Consider the following 9,440-nt stretch of genomic DNA (forward strand, 5'->3'; position numbering starts at 1 on the left):
CCCTTTCCTCTTCAAGGAAAACCAACGCAAGTTCAAGACGTAGCAAGAAGGATTTCTGGCGTCGTTGCCGGGGAGGTCTTCGCTCAAGTCAAGACTTACCAAGTACCCATCACAAACTCATCTCCCTCGCATTTACATTACTAGTTGACCCATTGCGCCAAATGGCGCAGAGACCCGCTAAAGACATGTTGTCGATGAAAATAGTTTCATTTTGCAAGAATATATTCGATGTTGGTAGTAGAAAGCCTATGTGTTAAGTCTTACTATATTGATAATATGTTTATGACGCTGAGAAATCTGAGTTTGCAAAAACAAATCTTATTTCTATAACATGCATAGACCAGCTAAGGAAGCATTTTTTTAGTTGAAAATATAGTTACCACGCTGAGAAATCTAAGTTTGAAAAAAAGAAGATGAACTAATAGTTTAAAAATATACTGACTAATTACATAACCCTACCTATGGAACTGCAAAAACAAGCTCAATTTTAGCATGTACATACATGACATGTCACATTCAAAATTGAGGTATACTACAAATAACCAATTAAATGCATCAATGTCTATCATATTAGCAGTAAGTGCTCCACCAGTCTGCAATTTCCTCATGTAAAAAGATAGTGTGCCATTTCCTTTTTGCCAAAACTTCCTCCATACCCCATACAAGCAGTGGTAGCAAACAAGTGACAAATATAACAACATGTTGTAGATTTAACACCAATTTGACTCAAACATAGCATCCAAGAGTTGTTTAGTACACACTCGCACAAACCAAACTCTCAAGACATGACATAACATTAAAGTTTGACGACACCGACACTTAGTTCTCGGGACTTAAATTCAGAAACATGAAATAACAGTGACATGCAGCGTAAAAAGCAGTATTGTTGCCATCCCCCGAACTTATAAACTTCAAGCTTCATTGCTTCTACTCCAGCGACCAGCAATAGTTATGCAGAACCGCAACCAACAAAAGAGCACATCTGGAATATCAAAATTAATTCAATTGAGTGGCTCATATGGGTAGATAGAATCATAGAGAAGATTATTACATTGACTCGCATGAGCAGGGTTCTTGCCAACAAGGATTTTGAATGTGTTATTTGATGAATAAAACAATATCTACATGTGTTTTGTATGCCAAGTTTATTACACTGATTAACAGCACCAAGAGTCCTACAAAAACAGTGAATTCATGGTGTTCTAGTTGTGTAACTGATATCTAACTAAGAAGTATATTTTTAGATTACCAAGATGAATAAAAAAGAAAAGTCCCACTGAGAAGAGCTGCTTCTCATAAAGATCTAAACAAATGCCAACCAACTTGATGGTCTGTCCTAAAATATTCTACTTTTTCATGATAAGCAGGTTAATCGTGCACAAACAAGATAATTGATATTCCAACAAACGACAGCTAGATTTTAACTACACAAGATGCATGTAGTTCTAGTTTAGGTTGCAAGGCTGTCACAGGATACCTGCAGATTTAGTTTTGGTTTGGTTGTGTTGAATCGGGAGATGGGTACCTTCACACAGCGCCACCCCTCCTGTCTTGTTGCCTGCGTGAGTCTGTATCTTGGATGTGGCAGCTCACCCTGGGGCAGGGGGAAGAGGGGCACCTCTTCTAGGTCAGCACCTCTCATGGGCTTGGGCCCAAGAGACAGATCTTGATGGGCTAGGGCCCATACCGGTTCAACACTCCCCCTCAAGATGGGTGGTAGATATCTATCATCCCCATCTTGTCACACGCCAAGTTACGGTCCTTTGTTCCCAGTCCCTTTGTCAAGCAATCTGCAAACTGCTGCCCAGAGCTGACATGAGTAAGGCTGATGATCCCAGCATCAAGTTTCTCTTTAATGAAGAAGCGATCAATTTCCACATGCTTCGTCCTATCATGTTGAACTGGGTTATTAGCAATGGCTATAGCTAACTGATTGTCACACCACACCCTTAAGGGTCCCTTCCTCAAGAGTTTCAACTCGCATAGTAGGTTCTTCACCCAGAGCATATCACACAACCCTTGAGATAATGCTCTATATTCAGCTTCTGCTGTTGATCTAGACACAACATTCTGTTTCTTGCTTCTCCATGACACCAAATTTCCTCCCACAAACACACAGTAATCTGAAGTTGATCGTCTATCATCTTGACAGCTAGCCCAATCAGAGTCACTATAGCCATCCACCTCAAGATGTCCACTCTTCGCAAACCACAACCCTTTACCCGGAGTCCCCTTCAAGTATCTCAGGATTCTGTGAACAATATCAAGATGCCCTCTCCTTGGTTCATGCATGTATCTTCTCACCACCCCCACGGCATACGTAATGTCAGGCCTAGTATGACACAAGTACAATAACCTCCCAACCAGCTTCTGATAATCTTCCTTATTCACTAGCTCACCTGATTGTGCTGTTACTTGATGATTTTGTTCAATTGGAGTAGGGGCTGCACGACATCCCATCATGCCCATGTCACTCAAAAGATCCAAGGTGTATTTTCATTGGCACAAAGATATTCCCTTCTCTGTCCGGGCCACTTCTATGCCAAGGAAGTACTTTAGATTTCCTAAGTCTTTTACCTCAAACTCCTTGCTCAGACACCCCTTCACTCTCTTTATTTCCTCATCATCATCTCCAGTGATGATGATATCATCAACATACACTGCAACAATGGTGATCTTCTTATTAGTGTGTCTATAAAACACCGTGTGGTCACCATTACATTGGCCATACCCCATATTCCAAACAGCCCGTCTGAACCTATCAAACCATGCCCTCGGCGATTGCTTCAGACCATACAAGGATTTCTTCAGCCTGCATACCTTCCCCGTAGTCTGTTCTGTGCCAAAACCTGGCGGTATCTCCATGTATACCTCTTCTTTCAAGTCACCATGTAAGAAGGCATTCTTGACATCTAACTGGTGCAATTTCCACCCGAAGTTTGCAGCACACGAGACTAATACCCGTACCGTGTTCATCTTTGCAACTGGAGCAAATGTCTCATCATAGTCAATTCCATAAGTTTGACTATATCCTCTGGCAACCAATCTAGCCTTATACCGTTCCACCTTGCCCTCAGGATTCTGCTTCACAGTAAAAATCCACTTACAACTCACTGCTTTCTTTCCTGCCGGCAATGTGGTTAGCACCCATGTCTTGTTTTTTTTCAATGCTTCTAACTCCTCTATCATCGATTCACGCCACTTCGGATCTTGCTTTGCAGCCTTCCAATCCCTAGGGATAGACACAGTTTGCAGAGAGGCAACAAACGCCTTATATGAAGGTGACAAAGCCTTGTAAGACACAAAATTGCCAATATCAAGGTCATCACAAGCATCATCCTTTGGCAGAGCCTTCCTTGCTACCTCACCCTTCCTTGCCGCTTCACGTGTAGGTTTTCGCAACGCAATGGGCAGCTCCACTGTGTCAGATGAGCTTGCCTCACTGCCTTGCTGCTCCCCCTGCACTCTTGCCTCACTGCCTTGCTACTTCCCCTGCACTCTTGCCTCCCTGCCTTGCTGCTCCCCCTGCACTCTTGCCTCCCTGCCTTGCTGCTCCCCCTGCACTTGTGGTTGCCGCCGAGAGTACACCAGGGTATTCATCTGCCATCGATCCCGAACAAGAACCTGGAGAGCACCAATCTTAAGTGTATCGACAGTTGGCTCGACATGAGCCCGCACATCATGATCAGTGATGGTACTAACCGGAATTGTACCCACTATTGGTTGAACCTGAGCCTGCACATCATTATCAGTGTTAATGTCCACAGGATCACCGTGAGTATGAGACACATCCTTCTCCCCCTCTTGACCATCATGCATAGGGTGTAGGTGGTCAAGCTCTGCAAACAATAGACTGAGATCAGTCGGCTCACCATAGAATGGCTCAGACTCCCTGAATGTAACGTCCATACTTACAAACCTGTGTTTTTCAGAGGGACACCAACATTTATACCCCTGCTGACTAGACGAGTATCCCAGAAAGACACACTTCACTGCCCGAGGATCAAGCTTGCCAACAGATGGTCGGTGATCACGAACAAAGCAGGTACTGCCAAACAACTTTGGGGGAACAACAAACTTATTATCTCCAATGATCAACTCAGACGGAGATATCATGCCAAGTATCCTGGAAGGTGTTCGGTTGATCAAGTATGTGGCTGTCATAACTGCATCATCCCACAAGAACTTAGGCACATTCATGGTAAACATCAACGACCGAGCAACCTCAAGAACATGGCGATTCTTCCGTTCGGCCACTCCATTCTGAGGGGGGTGTCCGGACATGAAGTTTGATGAAGAATCCCATGGTCAGCCATGAAAGCTCCAAAAATGTTGTTCACATACTCCGTTCCATTGTCCGTCCTAAGCACCTTGACCTGTACCTGAAACTGGTTCTTTACAAGAGCATGGAAGTTCTGAAAACAGCTAAACACCTCATCCTTGTGACGCATCAAGTAAATCCAAGTCATGCGAGAATAGCAGTCAATAAAGGTAGCAAAATACTTCTTCCCATTCATTGACACCACTGGGCTAGTCCATACATCCGAATGAATAAGCATAAAAGGAGATATGCTCCTGAGCCCCTTACTCACATATGAGGCCCGTGTGTGTTTTGCATATTCACAAGCATCGCATGTCAGCTTGCCTTTGCCTATTCCACACATAACATCCGGAAATATTCTACTCATCTTATCAAAAGATACATGCCCCATCCTACAATGATGGATCATCGCCTGCTTCTCCTTATCCTCCATGGTCGCAGCACACACCAAGTCCGGCTGCACCTCCTGGTCCATGTACCAGAGCCCCCTACGCCTGGTGCCAGTCCCAACCGTCTGGCTCGTCTGTCGCTCCTGAATCAAGCAACCGAACTTGTCAAGGATCACACGACAGTCCATTTGATCAATGAGTGCACTGAAAGAGACCAAATTGACAGGAAAGGCTGGCACATGTAAAACTGACGATAGGGAAATGGTCGGAGTACACTTTACTGTACCAACCCCTATGACTGGTTGTTTTGTGCCATCAGCCGTTTGTATAGTGCCTGTGTGAGAGGGAGGATGCTTAGTGTAAGATTCGAACACACATGAGTTACTAGCAACATGCTTAGATGCTCCAGAGTCAAGAACCCACTCTGGAGCACTCTCATTAGTAGCAAGAGATGCTCTTTCCGGATTACCTTCATCAGTGGAGGCCCAATGAGCAAAGTCTCCATAGGCAACAGCATCTACATCTTTGCCTTTGGACGTCCCAGTGTCTCCTGCAACGGCCATGTGAGCCCTCTGACCCCCTGAGTGTCCTGAGTAGCCACCTCTACCTCTAGAAGCCTGGCTCCATGAGGTCTCTGAGTATCCACCTCTGCCTCGAGCACTTCTACCTCTGCCTGCTCCCCCTCTGTTGTATCCCCTGCCTCTGCCACGAGTTGGACATTCTCTCTTCCAGTGAGCTACCTCCCCACAGATATGACATTTGGTGGGATCTCCCCACTCCATGCGCTCATTGACTGCAAATGTCGAAGCTGGCACAACCTTCATGTCTGCATGCTCAAGGGATAGGCGCACCTCCTCTTGAGTCATCGCTGCAATAGCCTCAGGAATGGTAGGCAGACTAGGTTGGTGCAACAGGGAAGCCTTCCTGCCATCAAAGCAACCTTTGAGGCCAGCCAAAAATTTCAGCACACGCCTGCGTGCCATCCACTTATGGCCTGACTCGATTGAAGCCGCATCATAGAGTTCCAAGGGATCGCAGTTATCCTGGTCAGCCCACAGAGCCTGCAGTTCTGCCACGTATGTCATCACTGACATGCCATCATCTTGACGCAGCAACCTAATCTTGTCCTCAATCTGAGCAATGAGCATGACATTACCCTTGCCAGAGTATTGAGTGGATAGAATCTTCCATATCTCAGCAGGTGAGGATAGCCCCTCCACAGAGCGTCCAATGGAGGGCACCACGGAGTTCAACAACCACACCATAAGTACAGAGTGGATGACCTTCCACCTCTTGCCCTCTGCACTACTCGTGTCCCTTGGTTCTACAACGGTGCCCAACAAATATCCATCAAGCTCCTTCTGCTCCACAGCCCACAAAGCCCTTCTAGACCAGCTCAAATAATTTGTTGTCCCCTCTAGCTTCATGTCCAGGGGCGACATTTCAAGCTTTTGAGCCACTTCCTGTCGAGGAACGATGGCCCCAGAGTTGGACTCCGCGAGGATCTTAGCGAGCTTCTCCAAAGCCTCGACAAGACCAGTTGGTTCAGCCATGGCTCTTCCTGTTCCAGAACGAGCAGTCCAGCAGGCAACCACTCTTTCTTCCTCTGCCGCAGCACCAAGAAGCAGCCGAAAAACACCAGCAGCTCAGCAAGCTCCCAGGAACAGCACAAGGCAGCAGCAGCTGCTGCAGTTCCTCCTCTGTTCAGCAGCACCAACAGCAGCAGCTCCCCGCCTCAGCCTGACTCGCACGCAGCCCAAATCCGCTGCCGCCTTCTTCCTCCTCCTCCTCTTCTTCCTGCCGCAGCCGCCTGCACAGCCCGCAGCAGCCCTCCTCAGCCGCCCCCTTCGCAGCTAGCTACCCCAGGGACACGAAGCAGGACAAGAGGAAGCAGCTCCCTCCCGGCCGGGTTGCAGCTCCTCAAGCCCAGCCCAGCCGCCGCCGCGCGCACCACAGCAGACCTTCCGCCTCACGCACGCACGAGCCTCCTTTCTCGCCTGACCCCGCTGGGCCCCACCGCTGCCTCTCCAGCGAGGGGCTACGCCGCCACCTTCGTCGCCTGGCTCGATACCATGTTGAATCGGGAGATGGGTACCTTCACACAGCGCCACCCCTCCTGTCTTGTTGCCTGCGTGAGTCTGTATCTTGGATGTGGCGGCTCACCCTGGGGCAGGGGGAAGAGGGGCTCCTCTTCTAGGTCAGCACCTCTCATGGGCTTGGGCCCAAGAGACAGATCTTAATGGGCTAGGGCCCATACCGGTTCAACAGGTTGCAAGGCTGTTAGACTTATACTAATTTCAGAAGCTCAGAGAGTAAAATTCGTACTAAACAGGACATCTAAACTACAGAAGAACTCTGTAGTTTTAGATCATATATAAAAACAAAGCACAACAGAACTATCCCTGAAAATGAAATACAAAAGGGTCATTTTCCGAATGATACAAGGACTATGCTTCTTATCAAATTAGCCACTATAAGATCTCAGTTCACCGGTAGAGAAAAGGTTAATTTATCCTTTATGGTACACATATCATATTGTATATGAAATAGTCTATGCTTCAAGTCAAACATTTATCATTCATTAGAACAAAAGATTCACATCTATTATGTTCATTTATGTTCCATAATGGATTGCAAACTAAGAGTCGTTATAAAGAATTTGTAGGTATCAAAGAGGGAAAGTTGTACCACCAATTATCAAAACAACTTAAATGAGGTCACCAAGGTGGGAAGGGAGGGAGGGAGGGAAGGAGAGAGATACCATTTTGCTGGGCTAACAGCAGGTTGATAATAGGTGGACGAATTGGGATTCCAGGAAGCACCGCCTCCCAGTACACCTTTGGTATCTCCTCATAGTTTGGCATCGCCGTTGTGACCGCATCGGCGAAACTCGCAAGCCAGACTCCCTCTCCAGTGACCTACGTGCATCAGAGAACAGATGGATAATTTTCAGGAGTGAGAGCTTGGATATATTATACAAAACACAAATGTAACATGTGAGTAGGAACAGGATGACCCTAGGTTGCAATCAAGAACCACCGAATTAAGAATCTAAAATGAGTAAAAGAAATTACATACTAAGAAACCCCAACAATGAGGCAATCCATTCCCAGACATGATTAATTCACAAGCCCAATTAGCATTATACCTCACAGCCGGAACAATGGTGGTTGCAACACTTATATATGCTAGCACACTAAAGCCCATTTGGCACTTCTATATGCTGCCCTACCCTTCTTGTACAGTGCTTCCATGTCATTAGCCGCAATCCCCTTCTTGATGTACCCACTAAAGTGAAATTGGCACTTCTCAATCTCCTCATCAACTATTAACTGAAATAAGGGTAGGGCAGAAGTTAAAGCAAGATTCGGTAACCTGCTTCAAAAATAAAACAAAGTACACTATTTTAGGATACTTTATATGGATGAATCAGGCTCAGATATCTTTCAAAAAGAATTCATGTATAAAACAACAATAGCCCAGGGGATTGAAGAAATGGCATTATAATAACACCACAAGGACAATGGATCCAACTCACCTTCATGCAGTCAGCAACATGATCTTCATAAATGAATTTGTGGTGAATCTTAGTGTCCAGCTGCTTCTCATCCTTCTTGAAGCCACCAAATCTCTTGTCACCGTGCGGAATATCAAGACCACCATCCAAAGCACCCTGCAGCAGCACACATAGTGAAGCAAGTCTCAAACTGATAAATTTTATGTTTCCCTTAATAGCTTAGAAACCTCCTAAATAGAATAAAAGAAACACACCAACACCAGGCAATAAATGCAATCCAAGATTAGGCATACTCCATCAGTGCCAACTACACAATTCAAATATGTTTATTATTTAGATTTCAACCTATCGAACAAAAGCATCAATCATGCATTCAAGATCTGTAGGTAAACCATTCGTCTTGCATAATGAATGTGTTTTCAATGTCAGCAAACTTGCGGTTCTCAAAGATCAAAAGGTTGCGCTTCTCAGCAATCTTCAAAAAAAGTTCATAAGATCCCATTATATAAAGGATGCTGAATTTGCATATTCAATAGTGAACAACGCTGGTAACTAAAGTTTATTATTAGATTTCAACCTATCGAACAAAAGCATCAATCGTGCATTCAAGATCTGTAGGTAAACCTTGGTCCTCTTTTACTCTTAGCTAAAACAGTTTTGCTAAAATTATTCTTCCTCTCTTCTATGTCAGATACCAGCAAAGTAAAACACGTCAAGTTTAAAATCCATTTAAACTGTCATGAAGAGAGGAAGAATACACATGCTATGAAGCATGGAACCTGGCAAAATAAATGCAAAGGATGCCCAACAGAACTCTTGCTCCATGGCCTTACTTCTATTATGGTTGCAGACTTGAGTCCCACTTTGCTGAACCTTTTGTACATGCTGTTAAAAAAAGCTCTTGATTCCCTTATAAACCCCCTCCTATGAACCATGAATACCCAAACCATATAACAAGAAAATAAGATTGAATCACCCATACAGTAATAAACTGAAAAGCTTAACCAACGGGGAAACACAACAAATTTTAGTTGTCACATGGAACAGGTGCACAGTCCATACAATGATCACATTCCATATATTTTTTTACTTGTACTCACAAGAGCCTGTTCTCAACAAAAAGTACCAACAACTGTACATCATCAAGTAAAAATATAGAGCATTGTACATTGATTGCAAATACCAGAATAGAAAGGCAAGGAATTTGCAACCC

General features: G+C 45.0%; 1 long non-coding RNA gene across 1 annotated transcript in view; it reads right to left on the bottom strand.

Annotated features, from left to right (window-relative positions):
• Positions 1–720: 720 nt before the first annotated feature.
• The window catches only part of LOC119363620, a 9,758-nt gene continuing 1,038 nt past the window's right edge, over positions 721–9,440 (bottom strand). Inside the window, exons 3-6 of the long non-coding RNA XR_005174165.1 lie at positions 8,249–8,383; positions 7,859–8,042; positions 7,472–7,628; positions 721–982 (exon numbers count right to left, since the gene is read on the bottom strand). This is a non-coding gene — a long non-coding RNA (uncharacterized LOC119363620). The remainder of the gene's footprint in view (positions 983–7,471; positions 7,629–7,858; positions 8,043–8,248; positions 8,384–9,440) is intronic.

Source organism: Triticum dicoccoides, chromosome 2B (genome assembly GCF_002162155.2).
Source record: "Triticum dicoccoides isolate Atlit2015 ecotype Zavitan chromosome 2B, WEW_v2.0, whole genome shotgun sequence".
Classification (NCBI taxonomy): Eukaryota; Viridiplantae; Streptophyta; class Magnoliopsida; order Poales; family Poaceae; genus Triticum; species Triticum dicoccoides.